The following is a 23,658-nucleotide window of genomic DNA, read 5'->3' on the forward strand; positions in this document are numbered from 1 at the left end:
TTCGGTATTGCATTTCAGCTTGGTGGCTTAAAAATTAATTAATGACTTTGGTCATTAAAAATCGGAAAATTGTAAAAAAAAAAATTTTTATAAAACGATCCAAATTTACGTTCATCTTATTTTTCATCATTTTCTGATTCCAAAAACATATAAATATGTTATATTTGGATTAAAAACAAGCTCTGAAAATTAAAAATATAAAAAATATGATCAAAATTAAATTTTCGAAATCAACTTAAAAACACTTTCATCGTATTCCTTGTCGGTTCCTGATTGCAAAAACATATAGATATGATATGTTTGGATTAAAAACACGCTCAGAAAGTTAAAACGAAGAGAGGTACGGAAAAGCGTGCTATCCTTCTCAGCGCAACTACTACCCCGCTCTTCTTGTCAATTTCACTGCCTTTGCCACGAGCGGTGGACTGAAGAGAAAGGGGGAATGTACGTTCTGGCTCACTGATTCCGACAGACCCTAAATATTAACCAAAAATAGGCTTCTGGATTAAACTTTTACTAAAATGAAACATGCGACAAAATCAGAAAAATACTGCATAAATCCATACAAAAAAAATACAGTAAAGTAAGGTTGTTTTGAACCAATTCCGGGTCTGTCGGAATCAGTAACCCAGAACGTACATTCCCCCTTTCTCTTATACAACATTCTTAAAGGCATATGTACGCGCTCCCGTGTTTACAAAGTGTAGTTTGCCCATAATCGATGTCAAACGCACCATAAGACCATATAATGACGATATGTCACCATGCGCGGACCATAATACATGCATTACAGCTTGTTCTAGCCTCTGAAAAAGTGAGGATGTCAACAAAGCGGCGGTGTTAGCTCCCTTGCATCAACGTTACATGTGTTGCCAAATCTATAAATAGGACGATCCAGATCAAAATGAAAATTAACATATCTCAACATTGAAGGGGTCCTAGACCACAATATTTTGCAGGGAACTTAATTTAGCATGTCTCCAGCTGTTGGTAAAGCAATTAGCGTGTATAGTCATCGAGTACATATGCCTTTAAGCTCAATACGCTCTCTCATTTACAAACTTTACTTCATATGTTCTTTCACTGTTAGAATTATATCTGATACATGCAATGTGACTGTCTAAACGAATAGTTAACTCTTTACAAGTGATTCTATTTTTTCTTTTTCTTCCCGTCCTATTTGAATCCCCTTTTTTAACAAGAGGCGAAGCCTTCAAGGCTCACGTAAGAAATAGACAAACAGTAACACAAACTCAATCACCCCGTCACACATACACACCCACACACACAGTAAGCTTAGGTGACACTGTGCAAGAAAGAGAGACACTAGATCTAGATCTGTCTGTCGATCTGCATGTAGCCTACTTACAGGGACACGACTGCCAAAAAGTCTCGGCCCGCTCAAAATAACAATGACCGAGACCACACACACCACGCGAGAGAGAAAGACTACAGGGAGGCATGCCGTCATGATGCATTAATTGACGTCAAACACTTTTGACCGTGACGTAATCTTATGCGAGCTTTATCCGTAGTCTTGGATAACCACTCACACATAGACTCGGAAATGTTAAAGTTTCTACCACAGACATACACACGCACAAACACACACACACACGCACACACACACGCACAAACGCACAAACGCACAGACAGACAAAGTTACGATCGCATAGGCTACACTTCGTGAGCCAAAAACTGCTTTTTCAGATCTTCTATATCGATTGGCTTGTTATATTCAGCTCGTGTTTTTGTTTGAATACTTGCTTTCTTACTTTTGTAGTCATCAAAGTCTGTTTGTATCTGTTTGAATTCTTCGTCAGAAACTTTTGAATCTTCAAGTGCTTTACTGATAGACAGTTTTAGGCTAGACAATTTTGATGATGCAAGAGTGGAAATGGATTCGTGTTTTTCAAGCTTTTTCACAATTTTTTTCATTATAGCTGATGCTATAAATGATAAACCACCAACTGCTGCTGCGACACCACCTAGGATTAGAGAAACTGGAGTCCCTACTCCGGTAGCTAACAGAATTGTTCCCGTTACACCTGCAGCTGATGCAAGGATAGTAGAACCAGTGCTGGCATTAGAAAGGCTGTTGTAAGTTGTTGAGTACTTACGTCTAGCGCGAGAATATTTTTCTAATTCATCTTCTAGTTGTTTTTGTATATTACTAATGTGTGCCAGTCTGAATTGTTGACTTTCTGCTGCACTTTCATCAATATTAGGATAAAGCTTCACACTGCTAGTCATCTTTTTAATGCAAAATATAAAATATTTATCTTAATTCTCACTGGCCAGTGTTTCTGCTAAGCTTTGAAGCTGTTCATTGCTTAACACCTTATCTGTATAGTAGAAAGCAATCAAATCAAGATAAGTAAGATTAATACTTCTTATTTCTGTTAAATTATTTATATCTGCGTTAACAACAACATTTTGGTTTGACGTCTGTTTCTTTATTGTGTTAGAATCCTTTTGAACAGCAATAAATACTCTGACTTCTTCAACATTTAATGGTCTCCAGTTGAGATTTATTCCTCTCATTAGAACAGTGTTTGTGGTTTCTTCCCTTTTCCTGACAACTATATCAAATATCATAGTTGCTTTCTGCCCTATTGGAAGCTTGGGTATAAAATCGACAATGGTGTCAGCGTCCTTTTCAACACTTTGTTTTCTGTGAATGAGATAGTTGTTCTTATGGAAAGGTTTAACTGCAACTTCTCCCCTGCTGTTAATCGCAGGAACAAGGCTAACAATTAGTGGTTTAGCATTGATTGACTTACGGAATGTGTCGTCTTTTCCAACAAGAGTGTATGGACTCACAAATTCAAACTTCATTTCCCAGTCAATCTTTTTCATAACAGGACTAAGTACCCATTTTTTATTCTGATGTTTCCACATGTAGTATGTGTCATCGACAATTGGATCAGGTACATTAACATCACGGATTTGACCTAGTTTGAGAAATCTTGGTTTCTTTTCATCGTCGATTTCCTTTCTCTTGTAATAACCAGTGTCTGTAAACTCGAATGCATACACTGCACCAACTTCAGCAGTGCTCTCAAAGTCGATAGCGTCTGCTAAATCTTTCAACTCTATAGTTGAACATGCAACAGGATAAACTATTGTAGGTCCACTCGACATTTTAATACTCAATATTTTATAGAACTATTTCCAATGTAATGTTAAACAAACAATCAACTGGTTGTCCACTTTGATTTTTCAGATCAATGTGTAGGAATTCATGACACCCTTCCTCCAAGTCCTTGAACTGAAGTGTCTTAAATGTTGGCACGTGCATTTTACAAAAAGAGGCATCACTCGGTGGAAGAATCCTAAGCAGATCAGAACGCTGATCATTAAACAGATTATAGGATGTGTTAAGCTCTCTCATGTGAACAAACAGTACACTGTTAACATCCATGTCAATGGGACGTGTTCCCTTGTATGCATTTGTAATTCCAAGCATATCAAGGAGTTTGGTTGGAAACTCAAATGATCTGTTTACTTCTCTAGTTTTGGGCATAGTAAGAGTAGCAATGAGACTTGCATGATTTAAACTCGCTGTAATACCTACTGGAGCAAACAATTCTTTCTCTAAAGTGCAGAAGTCATAGTAACCATCTTCTACAGAATGTTTTTTATCATTAATTCTAACCCAGTTGTTATCCTTTTTTTTACTGATATTATACCAAGTAACCTTGTACATAATTTCATGCAGTGCAACTTTCATTCCTCCATTTTGATTGTTGATAGGGTTTGCAAGTTTAACTGGCACACTAGTCTTCACATTTGTTAGTGTGATAAACATTTTTTTATTCAACAACAAAAATGAGTCAGTATAAATTCAACAAAGACGTTAAATACAAAACTGGACCATATTACAATCCAAAGACTATTTCTTTCCATGAGTTGGACTTTGCTGTAACAGAAACAGAATCCATTCGCGTTAAAGTGCCTGACCCATTCCATTCTTACCTAAATCCCCCAATCAAAAATGATAGTGTTCCAAAGATGTGGAACTCTCACCCAATTCAGTTCTATCAGAATCAGTTAAACTTTGCAATATTCTGTGCAACCACAGGATGTGGAGTGTCCTTTGCAGACCACATGAATAATTCAAACTTACCGACAAAGTGTGTGTACACATTTCACGTTTACTATCAGTGCAGGAGAATCTTGTCTGAACTTCAGGCACCAATGCCGCATGAAAAGAGCTGGAACCCATTCAACAATAGGATAAACATGAAAGTGTATGAGCGTCTCTGCAATGAATTCAATATAGATTTTAAGACCGACTTTAGGCAAAAGCAAGACAAAAACCATGGCATGGGAACACTATATTTATGGGGTGTCCACAGGAGGTATAATTTTGATTACTGGCCAGGTCATACATCTTTTTCTTCAAATGTGCAGGTACAGTTAGGATCAATAGAACAACAGCACCACAATGCATGGACTACTTTTATATTAGACACCGGCAAAGGTTTCACTGGATCAGGTGTTGAAAGGATCAATGAATCTATCCGAACATATGCGTGGTGCTTGCTAGGCTCGCAGGCACAGACACGATCAAACATAATGAGAACAAGCACAGGGTTTGATGCACAGAAACAGTTGTTATCAAATTTAGAAGATGTCATAAACTCTGCAGTTGATCTGCCTTCCAGCATCAAAAGGTATCAAGACTCTCTCCGTTATGCAAGATCAAAAGTTGACTTTGCTGTTGGTAACCGCCTTTACATGTTACCTTCTGATCTCCAGCTGCAGATTGGAACAATAACAAATTATAACAATGAAATAATTATTGCTAGTGACACCCAGCCGCTTGGAAAGGGTGAAGAACTGAATTCAGAAATCAGAACGATGCTACAGCCATATCACAATGAACAGAAACAAAGCGTGACAAGTGAAGATCACGCTGCAGGTGAAGATCATTCTGTCACTAGTGATGATCAAGCTGTTAGTATTAGTGATGATCATGAATCGCAGAAGACTGCTCTAGTAATTGGTGGAGTGGGTGTAGGCTTACTTTTGCTTTATTCTCGTTAGCAGAACACCAGCAATTAAAACTATTAGAGTCCAGAGATGTTCAGCCATGAAACCAACAACTTTACCTGCAAAAGATAACAGCCAGCTAACAATTGAACCAATGATTCCTGGAAGTGCATCCAAAGCTTTTGCTGCTAGTTTCTTTAATAGTTCTGCAATGTGTTTGAGTTGTTTCTTTACCCATCCCGGATCAGATGGAGGTGAAGGTGGAGGTGGAGGTGTGACAGTGCCATCTGTGAGTGCTAACACTAATGTGCTTATTGCAAATCCTAACGCAGTTAGTATACTAGCTATTGTGATTCCCTGCTCTCTGAAAAGCGTTCTAATTCTTTCAGCAAGAGTTGTGTCTTCGTAAAGGATTCTTTGAATTGTATTTTTTATTCTGCTGACCTGTGTTCTCAGTTGTTCTCTATTGTTACTTAGAACTTCTAACCTTATGGCTTTCTCCTCCTGCAAATCTTTTAAACGCTTAGAAATTCTGTTTTTTACTTCTTGTTCTAGGTTCAAATCATCAGCATCAGCAAGTTTTTGTTTCTCTTTGTTTATATCTTCATCCAGCTGACCTAGTTTTGACAGATTATTTGCTATTTCACCTCTGATGGTTTGTAGTGATTGATTAAGGGCTTCTATTTCTCTCATAGGTAATAGTTCATGTGGAGTCTTCAGTGAAGTTTCCTCAGAAAAAGAAGTCTCTATCTCTTGTATAAGTTGATCAGCCTCTTCTGCGAGTTTATTAAGATCTTGCAATGGAACAGATTCTATTTGAGTAGCAGTTGGTAGTCCTAGTTCTGCTTGTTGAAGTAAGGAAACAACATGGGAAGGTGATGACCGTGTGCTAGGCACAATATCTAATTGCCTAAGTCGATTAGCAGTAAGTTTTTGTTTTAGTGAAACTTTTGATAGAAACTTAGCAGGATTAGATTTATATGTAAGATGGACTTTTTCTCCTTTATCGCTAGTTGTATATAAATGATTTGCTTCCATTTTGAACTGGTTTGGATCTAAAACATCAGGTTCTTCTCCTAAACTTTTGTAGAAATCTCTAACTTTACCTTCCAGAAGTTCATGTCGTGCCACCTCATAATGCAGTGAATGATGGTAGGGAACCAAAGGGATTGCTTCGCTCATGTCGTCCGCTGGCTCAAATAAATCTTCAAATCCACCTTCTGCCATTTGTAACTTATTTTTTATTTTGAAAATAAAAAAAGATGGCACAATCGTTCGGTTCTGTTCTTGATCCTTACAGAAGGCTGAAAGAACCTCTCGGGGAAAAAGGAATAAGGCAAACAGTTATATAGTTACAAATAATCCTTCTACTATTGATCAGAATGAAATACTTACTGTTAGGTTTCCTAATCTAGGTAAGAACGATGTTATTGTACCAGGCACTGTAAGACTATCATTCAAATTAGAATTAGAATCTGGCTCAGATGCAAATAGGACTTTGGCTTATAATGTAGGAAGAGCAATTGTGAGGAAGATTACTGTCAAACTGGAAGGGCGGGAAGTGATGTCATTGAATAATGCAGATGTTTTTTTAGTTTATGCAGATAATTGGTTGACTGACAATGAAAAGAAAAACAGAGTGTTTCAAGGGATTCAGTCAGACAATGGGATAAAAGTTAGAATAGGAGCAGGAGATAAAGCTGACAATAACAAAAAAGATAACGCTGTCAATGTTGCTTTTGGAAACAAATTTTGTATTCCACTTGACTTTGAACTCATAAATTCACATCCTCCCTTCTATCAAGGAGCATTGCGTGACAGGCTGTCATACGACCTGACTTTCAATAGTTATGATCGTGTTATGCTTTCACAAGACCCGGAAGCAAAGTATAAGGTGTCTGGAATTTCTTTAGAGTTTGATGTTGTAAACCATCCTGAACTGGCTAGACTTATAGAAAATCAGTACAGTTCTAAGCTGCCTATCTATTATGAAAGAGTGTTGAATCACAGTACACTTTCAAAAAGCCAGGCTGATCCAATCTGGAACATTAACTTGAATACACCAGCTAGGTCAATGAAGGGAATACTTATGTTGTTTGAGGAACCAAAAGATTCATATGAAAGGCAAATAGAAAAGTTTTACAATCCACTAATCAATAGAGTATATTGCACAATTGAAGGGCAGCCAAACCAAATATTTGCATCTGGCATGCTGCCATACCAACACTATGATGAAGCAAGAAAGTACTTTACTGGAGGAAGATTGAAAGACCCAACATCTGATCTTGTGGCTAAAGATCTACATTTACACGGTGTTGGCGTAGAAGATTTCTTGACAAATAAATATGCGTTATGGCTGGATCTCAGAACAACTGACGACAACAAACTGCATGGAAGTGGAAGGCGAATTGAAAACGGATCAGAAGGAATCACAATACAAATTGAAAAGGAAGTAGGGAGTAGTAGTAAATCAGTTAAGATCTACGTGTTTGTTGTGTCAGATGCGCAGTTAAACATCTCTGAAAGCAGATTACAGGATATTGTTTATTGAACGTGTTAAAATGAAGTATCTAGATTTTCTTCCAAAAGATCCACACTGTTCTTTGATTTGTGGGGCAACAGGTTGCAGCAAAACAAGATATGTTTTGGATTTATTACAGACTGTTTACATAAATCACTTTGAACACATAGTCATATTCTGTCCAACCATAAAGCATAACAGAACATACAAGGAGAGAAAATTCATATGGTCTGATCAAAATATATTTATTGTAAATCCTTCTGATCGTCTAAATGTTTGCTTGGAGCATTATTTCGATCTTTTTCAGAACACGCCAACACTGTTTATTATTGATGACTGTGCAGCAGAACGTGACATTGTTAGAAAGAAAAGTGCACTAGCAAAGCTTGCATTCAGTGGACGACATGCATTAATATCAGTTTGGATATTAACACAAAAATACAATGCAGTTCTGAAAGACTTTAGAGAGCAACGCAAAACAATAACATTGTTCTATTCAAAGGACCGTGACAGTTTTGAAGAGTGTCTTCGAGAAAATGATGTCATTGAAAACAAACAGGAGAGAGAAAGAATACAAAATAATCTGAAATCTTCTAAGCACTCGAAACTGGTTTTAAAAACTGATCAACCAGTTCAGTATGTATGTTTGTAGAAATCCTTGCTAAGTTCTTGTCAAGTTCTTACTCAAGTTCTTACCAAGTTCTTACTCAAGTTCTTGTCAAGTTCTTGTCAAGTTCTTGTTAAGTTCTTACTCAAGTTCTTGTTAAGTTCCTACCTAAGTTCTTACTCAAGTTCCTACCTAAGTTCTTGTTAAGTTCCTACCTAAGTTCTTACTCAAGTTTAATTACTAGATTTTAATTTTATTCTGCATCAAAATAAAATTAAATGTGATGAATTGCTGATGCAGACTGCTACAGATATTGAAATCTGTGACAGTAGGACTATACCTGATAAAAAAGAAAGATTGTATTCACTTGCTGTTTGTGGAAAAACAAAACACTACCTTGGGCAGCAGTTAACTGTGGAAGAAGTACAACATCTTTCCTCAGAAGATATAGAAAAGTATCATGGACGGTATGAATCAGTGCTTGGTTCTAAGATGGTTAGAAGTATTGGACAGACTGTTATAGGTTTGTACACAAAGATTTTTGGACATTTTACACCTCTCGACTCGGAGGAAGACTTAACACATGATCTAACTCATGACCCTGTTGTTTCCAAGTCCCTCGAATCTCTTGCCTGTGGCCTGTATTATCGATTTGGTGCTTTATTAGTACCATTTGTTGCTGGATTAATTACTTTCAAACACATTAATTTTCAGAATAAAAAAGATGACAGATCAGTTGAAGCAGACAGTGGAGCAGACGAAAATACCAGAAGTGAACACAGTGACAAAGAAACCTGGTAGAGTAGAAGCAGGAAAAAAACTAGCCGAATGGAACAGACAAAAAAAGTTAAATCAAAAGGCAAAGCAGAACATTATGTCTGAAGTTGAGCAGACACCAAACATTCCTGAAGTGACTAAGGTCACACAAACTGATCAAGAATTAAAATCCTCATTTCTATCATACAGAAAAGTAGCTGTAGCAGCTGTTGTTGGAGGAGGTGGATACTTGCTTTACAAACTTTGGCAAGGCAAATATAAAGTGTCAGAAAGACCAAAATCAGAAACACCAAAACCAACAAACAAAGCAGTGCAAACAATAAAAAAGCCCACAGTAGTACCTGCAGTGGATTCATTTCATATGGAATAATTTTAATATTTTAATTTTGATAACATAAAAATGAGTTCTGAAAAGACAATAGTTAATCTAGTTTATCACGCTGCAGTGATTGGAGGCTTGAGTGTAGGTTACACAATGCTGGGTAAAAGTCTCCTCAGAATGAAACCAGCCGACTTGGGAAAGTTAGACTTCGAAGACGGTGCTAAACTAATTGGTGTTGTGACAGCTTCCTTTGCAACAAAAGACTTCCTGGTGAAGCAAGGAATTATTCCAGAAAATATAAACATGTAAGACAATAAAATGGCTAGCTTGGTTATGATGGTGGGAGGTGCGATTGTAAATGCGCTTGCATTTTCTGGCAGCAACTATTTGTTTTCTAAACTGCAAAATGGTGAAGAGAGGGAAAGGCACAACAAAGCCATGGAACAACTGGCGAAAGCACAGGATGAATACGAGAAGAAACGAATTGCGCAGTTAGACTTTATGAATGATAAACTCAGGCAGCAAGGACATGCAAACAAAACCTTTGCCAATGTTGATGCAGCCATTCAAGAATACTATCTTGTAACTGGAAAGAAAATGCAGACAAGTGCTCCTCCAAAACTGGGTGACTTTTATCAGCCTTCAGAAGAGCAGAAGGTGGGAGAGATTGTTTTCATTGTTATTGGTATGGCTGTTGTTTACTTTATTGCGCGTGCTGTCAAATCTTAATATTCTGTCATTTAAAAAACCATGAGTGATGCTTTGTTATCTAAAATATATTATTCCCCAAAAGGATACTGGAAAGGAAGAACTGCTATTGACAAGCTCAGTGACGCAGCAGGTGTTTCTCAAGATATAGCAAAGAAATGGTTGTCAAAGCAGGCAGTTTGGCAGATCTATTTACCTGCACCAAGAAAAATTACACGACCACACTTTGTTAACATTAAACCGAATGACACTCATCAAATAGACCTGCTGTATTTACCGCATGACACAGTCAGAAGGAAGAAATATAAGTATGCACTGACTGTAGTTGATGTTGCAACAAGATACAAAGATGCTGAACCGTTGACAGAGAAAAGTGCTATAGCTACAGCTGTTGCCCTGCAAGAAATTTACAGACGTGGACCACTAAAGTATCCCAGAATGATTCAGTGCGATGATGGTAAGGAGTTTAAAGGAGCTGTCAACCAGCTTCTGTTAAAACATCATGTTACAGTGAAGAGAGGTATTCCAGGAAACCACAGGTCACAGGCTATTGTTGAGAGCTTTAACAAACAGTTGGCAGAAAAACTGTTTTCATATCAGTACCATCAGGAATTTTTGGACACAGAAAGTAAATTACGTAACACTGAATGGGTCAAAAGATTACCATCAGTACTTAGAGCAATGAATCTGGAGGTATTTAAAGCTACAGGGTTAAGACCAGTTGATGCAATCAAACAGAAAACAATACCTGTTGCTCCAAAGTCAACAACACCAGTGGCATTACTACCTTTCAATCAGAAAGTCAGATATTTATATGCACCCGGTGAAGCTGAGGGTGACAGCAGGAAGCGTGCAACGGATCCAATCTGGAGTATTGACATTCATGAAATCAAGAGAGTAGTAGAGACAAATCCACCTATATATTACTTGAGAGAACCAGCACCGCAAAGAGCCTTTGTAAAAGAGGAATTACAATTAGTTCCACGTGGTACAAATGTTAAATGATTTTTTATTTCAGATTTTATAGTGTTAACAAAAATGGAAGCTCTGAGAAAGAATTCTAAGCAACTTCATTTTTTTAATTTATATTTTTATTTTGAGTTATAAAATCAAACTCACAGCGATGGAAGACTCTGTATTAGAATCTTTATCGACAGTATTTGACACCGTTGAATTACAAGTAACGGATCCTCAAAATGTGCAGTCCAGTGTGCAAGACGCCATTGAACAAATTCCAAACAATTTGTTGATTGAACCTCCAGTAAAAGTGCAGATAGTCAGTTTAATAAAATACAAAACAGTCAGTGATGAGGTGCTAGAAGTTCATGTTTCAACCAGACAACTAGCACTTAATTCTATGGCAGAATTGAATGGAAACTGGGCAGATGAAATGATGAAACGGTTTGAGCAAGCTGCAGAGGATGCAAAGATGAAAGGATCCGGATGGTCAGAAGGTGAAATTCTAAAAATAGAATTGAAGCTAAGTAAATTTGCCCCCATCAGAGGTAGAAGTTACATACCTTTACCTCCTGCTCTTGTCAAAAAACGTGCTGTGCTGAACATAAAGAATGATGATGACAAATGTTTTATGTGGTGTGTTCTGGCAAGACTGTACAGTGTAAAGAAAAATGCAGAAAGAGTGTCTAACTATCATGCATACAGAAATAAACTAAACTTTACTGGTATTGAATTTCCTGTCAGCATTACAAGCATTGACAAATTTGAACAGCAAAACAAACCCATCACCGTAAATGTTTACACGTGGGATGAGGAAGATGAACTGAAACCAGTCAGAATATCAAAGAACTCACCAACGATTGGTGATTGTGATACTAACCATGTTGACATGTTACTAATGACTGATGGTGTAAAATATCATTACACTTTGATTCGTACAATGAGTAGACTGATGGCGAGCACAAGCAATCACAATAGTAAACAAGACTTTTGTAGGCGATGTCTCTTGCGTATTCCATCAATTCATGCAGCACTTATACACAAGCAACATTGTAAGAGCGTTGATGATGCGGTTGTGAAGTTAACAACACCACCGCCAGACAGCAAAGTGTATTTTAAGAATGTATGCAAACTACAGAAAAGTCCTTATGTTGTTTATGCTGACTTTGAATCTATCATTGTGCCATATGAAGGACCTTTACCAAAAGACCTACCTAAAACAGTAACTCTAAGTAATCATCAAGTCTGTTCATATGCATTTATTGTTGTTAGTTCAGATGGTAAACATTCTAAACCGCAATTGTACAGAGGACCTAATGCAGCAAAGAACTTCTTACAGCAAATGAACCAAGTGCGAAATGACTGCTCCATACAACTGAATCTTTCAGACATTGTTATGAAACCTGAAGACCAATAACAGTTTAACTCTACCACACAGTGTTGGATATGCGAACAAAGTCTAACACCAAACACAGACAATCCAATAGTAAGAGATCATGATCATGTAAGTGGGCAGTTCCGAGGAGCAGCACACAGCAAATGTAATCTACAATTAAAGTTTGATCCTAAGACTTGGAAGCTTCCAATCTTCTTCCATAACTTGCGCGGTTATGATTCACATCTGATCATGCAGGCAGTAACTGATGAATACAAAGCAAGATGCATTGCGCAGTCTTCAGAAAAGTACATGGCCTTTACTCTGAATAGTTTATACTTCTACGATTCTGCTCAACATCTGATGGGAACACTTGAGTCTTTATCTTCATCACTAACTGCTTTCCCAATCACATGTAAGTACTTTGACAGTGACTTAGTGAGAAAGGGAGTCTATCCATATGAATACATGGATTCGTGGGAGAGGTTTGATGAAGATGAGTTACCACCAAAGGATGCTTACTTCTCACGGCTGAAGGGTAAAGGTATAAGTGACGAAGACTATGAACACGCTAAGACTGCATGGAATAAATTAGGATGTAATACAATGGGTGATTATCATGATCAATATTTGTTGGCTGATGTTTGTTTACTTGCAGATATATTTGAGAATTACAGAAGAACATGTATGAAGCACTACAATCTAGATCCTTCACATTACATATCTGCACCAGGCATGAGCTGGGATGCATTTCTTAGATTTACAGGAGTAAAGATTGACTTGCTATCAGATCTACCTACACTTCAGATGATTGAAAATGGACTACGTGGAGGAATCAGTATGGCTTCACACAATTACTGCAAAGCCAACAACAAATACTTGGACGACTTTGATCCTATGAAACCTTCTAATTACATCATGTATCTAGATGCAAACAATTTGTATGGTTGGGCAATGTGTCAGACGCTTCCACTTCGGAACTTTAAGATCTATTCAGGACCATTTTCACAATGTGTTGTGCTGACAATATTAAAAGCAGGCCCAGACAGTCGAAAGGGATGGATACTAGAAGTTGACTTAGACTATCCACTATCACTTCATGATCTACATAATGATTATCCTTTAGTGGCTGAGAGGTTAAAAGTAAACCCAAGAGAACCTCCAAAGCTGGTGCCCAATCTGTTTCACAAAAAGAAGTATGTGTGTCACTACAGACTGTTACAGTTTTACATTAGACATGGATTAATTTTGAAGGCTGTTCATCGTATAATTTTATTTGATCAAGAACAGTTTATGAAACCTTACATCATGAAAAACACAGAACTGAGAACCAAAGCCGCTGATGCATCAGAGAAAGACTTTTTTAAACTGATGAACAACAGTTGCTTTGGTAAGACAATGGAAAACCCACACAAGAGAAAGGATGTTAGACTTGTTACAAGAGAAAATGAGGCCATCAAGCTGACATCCAAACCACAGTATCAAGACTTTAAATACTTTCATGAACAGCTGTATGGTATCTTAATGAAAAAACTTGTAGTCAAGCTTGACAAACCAGTATTCATAGGCTTTACTGTGCTAGAGTTGTCAAAACTGTTGATGCTTGAGTTTTTGTATGATTATTTGAAACCAAGATATCCCAAATCGAGAGTACTTTACACAGACACAGATTCATTCTTACTTGACATTCCAGCGGATAACATTTACAAAGATCTAGAAGCTGAAAGTCCTGCAGTAAAAGGAAAAGATTCTTTTTATGACACTTGCGACTACCCTAAAGAATCACCATTGCACTCAAATGTTAACAAGAAGGTTATTGGAAAGATGAAAGATGAAATGAATGGGAAGATAATTAAGGAGTATGTTGGATTGCGTGCAAAGATGTACAGTGTTGCAAGTGAGAAAGGGGTGGTTAAAAAAGCAAAGGGTGTAAGCAAACAGGTTGTAAAGTCGAGCATATCGCATGATAACTACAAGGAAGCACTGTTTCAGAAGCGAGTGTTTCACCATGACAACCCTAAGATCAGTTCCGCGCTTCATCAGATCAACACAACTATTGTAAACAAGAAATCTTTAGATGCTAATGACACAAAGCGCGTTTATTCATCACCAGAATATTCTTATGCAATTGGGCACTGGAGGACAAACGCGGCTCCAAATAGTCTGAGTGTGTAATAAGAATTTTTGTCAATCGGGAAAACCCGCTATGACAGCTTTGTTTTGACTGCAGCGAGGAAGAGGACGTCGTTGCTTGCGTTAGGGAAGACATGTTTGTGAAAGGGGAGTAGGCTTTGTTGAGTTTCAAAGCAGCCACCAAGTACACTTGTCAAAGCTTGATTCAATAAACAAGTTTTAATATTCATGAACCACGTGATACACCAGAACCAATCGTGGTGGAACAATATTACACAAGTCATTTGCATAAAGTGCACTCGGTGGCCGCCTGAAAAGGCAGCCTAAATATTGAAGCGTAGTGAAGCGAAGCGTTGAAACAGAGTGACCCAAGCCGCCGGTTTACCAGCAAGACTATTTTTAGAATCCTAGAATTCTTGAGAATTTCGGAGCTGGCTTGTTTCTGGTACAGGCAAAATTGGTCATCACTGAGTTTGTGTAACACAGGAAGTTGTGAAATACGTCACGGCAAAATTGTTACCAAAAACATCATAGATCGTATTGTGCAGGGTCAACTGCAACAAACTCAAACCGAGCCATTCATACCTAGTTGTATTTGAGCGACTTATATACCGACATTTTTAGTTCTTATTTTCAGCACAGGTGTAGGAAAAATCATAAACCAAAATGTTATTTATTTTCTAATTTAACATTTTTTTTACAAATATGACCATGGTCTTTTAAACAAACAGTGACATTAAACATTGTTATGTTAAAAAAAAGAAAAAAGAAAAAAGCTTTTGCGCACAAATCAGAAAATACATTGTACATTTTACTTACAGGCCAAACCGTGAGTTTCTGTGGCAAAGCGCGACAGAGGAAATTGCACTGGTTTTATTTTTAGATCAGTGGGAAATTTTCAAGAACAGACGCTTGCATTTGGATGTGTCCAATGATAGTAGGTTTGGTTGTGATCAATCAGAATAATGTAGGCAGGGATGTCGTTAGGCGTCGGACATCGGACATATAACGATGAAAATCCCCAAATGTCCGATTCACATTGCCGCATGTCGGTCAGATGTCCTATCGTTTTAGCCTGAGCGTGGTCATTGTCCGATATGTACTCCATTCCTTCGGACAGCGCGATATTCGTTAATTTTCATTTCAAGATACAAATCTTCTAAAAGACCGAACGCTCTCGTGTTCAGCTGACACTGAAGTTGCCAGTGCCGTATGATCTTTTCTTTTGTTGGGGATTCCCGAACCGTCTGGTGCAGCCACAGAGATGCAGCGGCACTGATCTAAACTGACTAGTGCATGCTACAGGAGTACGGGAGACAACTCCAACTGACTAAATTTGTCGTCTGCTTTTGTTTTCGATACGAGACGATTATTTAGCTTGCTGTAAATAAAACGAAAGGGGAGACCAACAGCAAAAAATCCAGGATATCCATAAAGAACACCTGCAACGGCTCGTAATTTCCGTGGTTGTATAAGAGAAAGGGGGAATGTACGTTCTGGGTTACTGATTCCGACAGACCCGGAATTGGTTCAAAACAACCTTACTTTACTGTATTTTTTTTTTTTGTATGGATTTATGCAGTATTTTTCTGATTTTGTCGCATGTTTCATTTTAGTAAAAGTTTAGTCCAGAAGCCTATTTTTGGTTAATATTTAGGGTCTGTCGGAATCAGTGAGCCAGAACGTACATTCCCCCTTTCTCTACTGACGATGCTACGAGTATACGGTCTTGCTGAAAAATTGCAGTGCGTTCAGTTTCATTCTGTGAGTTCGACAGCTTGACTAAATGTTGTATTTTCGCCTTACGCGACTTGTTTTATAAGTTGCCAAGCACATGTCCAGGTTTTTATATGAATTGAGAGCATCCTTTCACTAGGAAACATGCCAAAAATCAACAGCGTGACTATTTTCTCCGCCAAGGACGGTCCCAAGCCCGGCTGAAAAAGGAGGAGGGTTGGGCGTGGGGTTAGCACCCCCACCCTGCAAAAAAGACTTCGCTACAGAAACGTCAACGTGACTATTTTCTGAGTAGTATAAAAATGTCTGTTATGAATTGATTTCTGGAACGACACCTTTGTGAATCTGCAAAAAGAATTCAACAAAACATTTAGCACTATAGTCTGGCCATTTCAGAATGTTGATGTCAGGCATGTGTTTAACTTAAGTTGAACAATGCTTTCATCTTATGTAAAAACCTCCTTTGATGTGCGATGGTGAACAAGATAGCTTAGACGAGAAAGAATTTACCTTCAAAGCAAGTATGTCTAGCTGCCTTCGGAACGAAACTTGAGAAGTTATGGGATTGCCGAAATATGCACGTTGGGAACACGAGGTTATGCACAAAATAAAGGCACAGTAAGGCTCCCGTAAACCATCACAGATACTGTCAGGCTTTTACACACAGTACAAACACCCTTCAATTTGAACGCTCACCGAACGGGAACATCCTAGGTGCCCTCCGTAAAGAGCGAGCAATTTTCAAAGAATGTATTTGTGCGTGGTTTATCTTACCACTAAGCCATCGTGAACCCGTGTGATCAAGTTTCCCTTATTCACAATGTAGTCGACAGTTAGTAATTTGAATGCGATTCGCTGTGAGCTTATCTGCAATACCTCTGACTATGCACGAAACAAACGGCTGTGGTTCACAAGAACTCTAGCGATGGCTTTTGACTGTTCAGAGGAACTGGCGATAGGTATTAACCGTCGTCTGCTACGAGAACCACGACCTTGCGTGACCCTGCTTCCGGGCTTTTCTTTTTTCAAACTTTCAAAACTTCGAATTGTACTGACCTTGTCTTGATGAAAAAAGAATTCTTTTATGATTTAAGAATGTTTGTGTAACAAGCTGTCAATTTATTATTCAGATTTTAAAAGTTAGGTCTAGCGCCAACATTGTCTCTGACACTCTCTCCGCAAAATTAATTCTTTGAAAATTGCTCGCTCTTTATCGTAGGGCACCTAGGATGTTCCCGTTTGGTGAGCGTTCAAATGGAAGGGTTTTTGTACTGTGTGTGAAAGCCTGACAGTATCTGTGATGGTTTACGGGAGGCTTACAGTGCCTTTAAGAAGTTGCTGTATTAATTTGATTTCTTTGTATTTTCATGGTTTGTGTTTTTTTCTTCTCCAGTTTAAAAAAACAAACTTTTTTCAAGCACTCTGAGACCGCCTTCACGTAAACATTATATTCATACCGGTAAGATTAACTGCGTAAATTTGTGTTGGCAAAATATCTCGCAGAAAATTGTGTTAAAACAGTACCAACAGTGCGCATGATAATGGATATTTAGTGCGTCCCAGGACCCGATCTTTCTAGGTTTAGTGCGTCCCGGGACCCAATCTTTCGAGGTTTAGTTCGTCCCGGGACCCGATCTTTCCAGGTTTAGTGCGTCCCGGGACCCAATCTTTCGAGGTTTAGTTCGTCCCGGGACCCGATCTTTCCAGGTTAAGTGCGTCCCGGGACCCGATCTTTCAAGGTCTAGTGCGTTGCGAGAACCCCTCATGAATATTTGTTAGTAAGGTTTGTATTTGAGCAAAAACGTAGTGCTCACAGTTCTGCAAGTAGCAATTGCCGGCGCTCGATCTACACAATTTCCTGTTTTGAAAGCAAATTACGCGAAAATACCAACCGTGTTCCTGCACTATTTACAGGTGGAAACAAATGGAGTCATCAGTGAAGATGTACCATACCTTTAATCCAGACGAGAAACACGAATTTCCTAGTTGAAGAACAAAATCTGCCTCGAATCGTTTCAAACTCGGCGTTCACCATACTCTCGGCGTCAGACAGGTTAACAATAGAGTGATCAATAGACTTGATAACAATAGATTAATCCATTGACCCGAACAAGCACAATAAATTGGCTTGGGTTAATTTTGCCGGCGTGTCTCGTCTAAAAATAGAGATCTCGGCACCTTCGTCCATAAAGCACAGCACTTTCTTGTACCTTCTTTCTCGCGGCAAGTTTACATAACGATCCAAGGTTTGAAACGATAGTGGAAGGACATAAACATAATTATGAAAATGATAAGAAAAAACATTTGCTGTGTGGGCGTTGAATTCAATCTTTACATCCAGATGGCGAGAGTCCACTATAATGGTTTTTTTACAAATATATACCCAATCCTTAGGTGCTTTTATCATTATACCACCTAACGTTGTAACTGGGGTGCAACAATCTTTTCCGAAACAAATACTGTATTGGAGCTTATAGCGTACCCGTTTCCACTGCTAAGGTGTAAGCGACGTTTGTTTTCCGGTACAGAGTCAGTTTTCTTATTTGGCAATGGTGGCAAAGACCTGCACATCATTTTATTTGGCCGTGTTAACAGACTACAGGCATATGCACAACGTTTTATTTGGCTGTGTTAACAGACTATAGGCATCTGCATACAAGGCAATTTTTTGGGCTGTATTAACTGACTGCAGGCATCTGCACAGCGTTTTATTTGTCTGTGTTAACAGACTACAGGCATCTGCACAGCGTTTTATTTGGCTGTGTTAACAGACTACAGGCATCTGCACGGCATTTTATTTGTCTGTGTTAACAGACTACGGGCATCAGGACAGCGTTTTATTTGTCTGTGTTAACAGAATACAGGCATCTGCACAGCGTTTTATTTGGCTGTGTTAACAGACTATAGGCATCTGCACAGCGTTTAATTTGGCTGTGTGAACAGACTACTTGCATCGGCACAGCGTTTTATTTGGCTGTGTTAACAGACTACAGGCATCTGCATGGAAGGTGTTTTAATTTGTTGTGTTAACAGACAACAGGCATCTGCAGGACGTTCCATGTCGCTGAGTTAACGGACTATATACACCTGCACAGCGTTGTATTTGCCTGCTGAGCATTTTTTTTGGCTGTGTTGACAGACTGTAGGCATCTGCATGACGTTATATTTGGCCGTGTGAACAGAATTTGACGAATTCTCCGGCCAAAGAGTTTGTCAGTCGAATTGCCTGTGGCTGCTGTAACACAGAGAGTTTTTCATGTCATCTTCCATGGGTCGTCTTAACCATGTGAGTCGACAACTGAAGTTGTTGTTGTTGTTGTTGTTGTTGTTGTTGTTGTTGTTGTTGTTGTTGTTGTTGTTGTTGTTGTTGTTGTTGTTGTTGTTGTTGGTTTAAACAACATTTTATTCAGAATTTCTTTGCATGAACAGTTCGAAACACACTGTCACACAGCTTGGACACGCACTCAAGCAAATGCTTATATCACGTGACCAGAACAATACTAAATTACACACATTTTCGTAATGGTGGACATTATAAGATGTTTGGTGGCTTGTTGACAGACCAGCTTTTTTGTTGGTCCAAGGGGACCATATCGTCTTTTGTTTCATCTTTATCGACCACTAGATGATTACCCGCTTCGCCGGGAAGAAGTAGAGCTGAATACCAGGCTGCGCCTGGGACCCGGCAACGCCGGCTTCGCCGGCGCACGAAGGAAAGGAGATAAACGCGCAAAACACTGGAGACCTTCTAAAAATAGTAACGTGCAGTGACGTTCTAAAAATAGTAACCTAGTAACGGGAATATGGATTGACGCCACACGGAGGAAGGGAGATAATCGCGGCTGAAAATCACTGGAGAAGATAAGGAAGAGTTACTGGTAGTGGATCCCGACAACATTAACAACAACAAACAAGTCGCGTAAGGCGAAAATACAATATTTAGTCAAGTAGCTGCCATTTTTCAGCAAGACCGTATACTCGTAGCATCGTCAGTCCACCGCTCATGGCAAAGGCAGTGAAATTGACAAGAAGAGCGGGGTAGTAGTTGCGCTAAGAAGGATAGCACGCTTTTCTGTACCTCTCTTTGTTTTAACTTTCTGAGCGTGTTTTTAATCCAAACATATCATATCTATATGTTTTTGGAATCAGGAACCGACAAGGAATAAGATGAACGTGTTTTGAAATTTATTTCGACAATTTAATTTTGATAATAATTTTTATATATTTAATTTTCAGAGCTTGTTTTTAATCCGAATATAACATATTTATATGTTTTTGGAATCAGCAAATGATGGAGAATAAGATAAACGTAAATTTGGATCTTTTATACATTTTTTTTTTTTTTTTTACAATTTTCCGATTTTTAATGACCAAAGTCATTAATTAATTTTTAAGCCACCACGCTGAAATGCAATACCGAAGTCCGGGCTTCGTCGAAGATTACTTGACCAAAATTTGAACCAATTTGGTTGAAAAATGAGGGCGTGACAGTGCCGCCTCAACTTTCACGAAAAGCCGGATATGACGTCATCAAAGACATGTATCAAAAAAATGAAAAAAATTTCGGGGATTTCATACCCAGGAACTCTCATGTCAAATTTCATAAAGATCGGTCCAGTAGTTTAGTCTGAATCGCTCTACACACACACGCACGCACGCACGCACACACGCACGCACACACGCACATACACCGCGACCCTCGTTTCGATTCCCCCTCGATGTTAAAATATTTAGTCAAAACTTGACTAAATATAAAAAACAAAAAAAATCGGTTCAGCGCGCACAGCGCTGCGCGCTGAGAGAACGTGTTGAAATATCTCATCGATGAGGTTGTGTCCGGGGTGTAGCTGAAGACGGTGTCCAAATTTGAAAAAGATCCACCGAGAACTTTGGCCGTGCATCGCGAACAGACAGACAGACAGACAGACAGACAGACACAAGTCGTATATATATATTGAAGGCCGAAGGCCGCGGTTGATAAATATGAGACAAAAGGCGATATGCTCCCCGAGGACCAACAACAAAATGCTGGTCTGACGACAAGCCACCAAACATCGTTTTTGTCATCATTTTGGTTGTGCAACAAAATGCACAATAACCCACAGGGAGACAAATTTTTAGAATCCAACTCCGGGCCACAAAGCATCGTCACAGTAGCTCGAGATAACACGTCAACCTTGTATGTGACGTCAAACGTAGCTTGTTGACGCTTTTCTTCCAGTCTGAAAATGTACAGAGCTGCGATCATACGAGTGAGTTCAGTAAGTGTTGAGCATATTTCTTTTCTTTTAAGTGTTTATGACTTTTCGTTGTGGATTTTGCGATTGCAGAGATAAGTTGCAAATTGACCATGAGTCGCCGCGGTAATTATCAACATTGATTGGGTCTTTGAGAGTGAATGCTTACAATCGTTGTCCTCGGAAACACAAATCCAAAGCCGCGATGGTTCCACACATCAAACAATCATCCTGATTGGCTTTTACTTTGACAATCCACGTTTCACCTGAAAGCTCAAACCCATTCACCACCTCGATTTATTGCATGGGGAACATGAGATTTATTTCCCAGGTGTTTGTGAATGAAAACTCGTGAAAATGATGACAAAACAACAATAAACCAGAAGAACAAATTGAAAGAATGGGGATGGGGAACTAAATAGAAACAAAAGAATCTACAGAAGATAAAAAAGAAAAGGGAGGGGGAGGGGGAAGAAAGTACTAACAACCACAAGGAGAGACTAGGACGATATCGCATAGGAAGAGAGCATCAAGTCTAAGACATGCAACATGTAAATTCAAGTAAATGTAGCAATTTTTTATGGAAGGCAGTAATTCGTTAACATATAAAATACGAGACAAACGATAATAATCATTACTTATACGCTGCTTATGTAATCAAATGCGATAACACAGAGAGGCAGTGTGGAGGTACACATACGCCTCCCCACACACATTATACACTATCAATGCGTGAACACATCCATCAAATCAGTCGACCAGATTTAACAATAAACGATTGGACAGACTCAAATATCAATATGTTATTACGAACAGAATATTGCTCGCTCGTTGTTGTTGTTGTTGTTTTTGTTGTTTTTGTTGTTGTTGTTGTTGTTGTTGTTGGTGGTGGTTGCTCGCGCGCGCGCGTGTTTGTGTTTTTGTGTATGTGTGTGTGTGTGTGTGTGTGTTTGTGTGTGTGTGCGTGTGTGTGTGTGTGTGTGTGTGTGTGTGTGTGTGTGTGTGTGTGTGTGTATATTATGTCTGTCTGTGTATTTGAACACAATGAACAACCGGACTATTCGTGTACACAGAAAATAGAAGAGCTTAGTTTGTTTCCTTTCCCAATTGACATAGTGGTCTCCATGTTTGAAACTATTTACATTTAGATTATTGGCTGTAAAAGGGGAAAAAAAGGTTCTAAAAGACGCATACATGACTGTCTCTTCACACTTGTTACAAAACAAATCTTGATTTCCATTAAAAAATTAAAAATTATTGGCGGGGGGAGGGGTTGGGGTTTAGGGTTGGTGGGTCGAGGTGGGGTCGCAGCAATACTCCGTTTTCGGGGGTTGCATTCCTTTGCATTTTCGTGTTACTATACGCTACCGAACTCTATCATGGATTACAGGATAACTTGGTCTTGCTCTTTAGCGTGTACACACGAAGGGGGATGAGACACTAGCAGGTTTGCACATACGTTGTCCTGGGAGATTGGAAAATGTTGCGCCCTTAAACCCATCAGGCGCAACCGGGATTCCAACACTCAACCTTTTACATGGGAGGCTGACGTGTTATCCACTAGGCTATTGCACCATGCAGTAACGATACATTCCCTCTAGAGTAAACCATTCTGAGTAAACTGGTGTAAACCATCTTGAGTAAACCAATGCAAACCATTTTGTGTAAACCAGTGTAAACTATCTTGTGTAAATCGTCTTGTGTAAACCAGTGTAAACTATCTTGTGTAAACCAGTGTAAACAATCTTGTGTAAACCATCTTGTGTAAACCAGTGTAAACTAACTTGTGTAAACCCGTGTTAACCATTTTGTGTAAACCAGTGTTAACCATTGTGTGTAAACCAGTGTAAACCATCTTGTGAAAACCTGTGTAAACCATCTTGTGTAAACCATCTTGTGTAAACCAGTGTTAACCATCTTGTGTAAACCAATGCAAACCATTTTGTGTAAACCTGTGTAAACCATCTTGTGTAAACCACACCAACTCACCATAGACCCGCCCTGTCTTTTACACGGGATAAGAGAATTTTTCTACATTGACACATACAAACAAAATTCAAGCCTGGTTGCTCTCTGTGAATGTTTAGCTGAATTAATTTTGTACCTGACGCGCACACTTGATTCAGGAAAAAAACAACCAACAGAAGAACAAATAAATCGCTCGGTTAAAGCGTTGCAACTGAGCACACGTTAAAATTAAAACTTACAACTAAATACATATGGGGGGGGGGGGGGGGGGCAGGTTTTCGAGGGACATCCCAAAACCAGTCTGCTTTTTTAAGTAAA

At 38.8% G+C, this 23,658-nt stretch overlaps 1 protein-coding gene across 2 annotated transcripts in view; it reads left to right on the top strand.

Annotated features, from left to right (window-relative positions):
- Window positions 1-23,658, top strand: part of LOC138980611 (glycoprotein-N-acetylgalactosamine 3-beta-galactosyltransferase 1-like) — a 47,131-nt gene that overhangs the window by 15,525 nt on the left and 7,948 nt on the right. Inside the window, exon 1 of one of the 2 annotated variants that reach the window (XM_070353532.1) lies at window positions 19,176-19,421. The exons of the other annotated variant lie outside the window; for it this stretch is intronic. The gene's annotated coding sequence lies outside the window, so the exon portion shown is untranslated. Of the gene's footprint in view, window positions 1-19,175; window positions 19,422-23,658 lie in introns of those variants that run through there. 2 annotated transcript variants of the gene reach the window in all.

This window comes from Littorina saxatilis, linkage group LG11, assembly GCF_037325665.1.
Source record: "Littorina saxatilis isolate snail1 linkage group LG11, US_GU_Lsax_2.0, whole genome shotgun sequence".
Taxonomy (NCBI): domain Eukaryota; kingdom Metazoa; phylum Mollusca; class Gastropoda; order Littorinimorpha; family Littorinidae; genus Littorina; species Littorina saxatilis.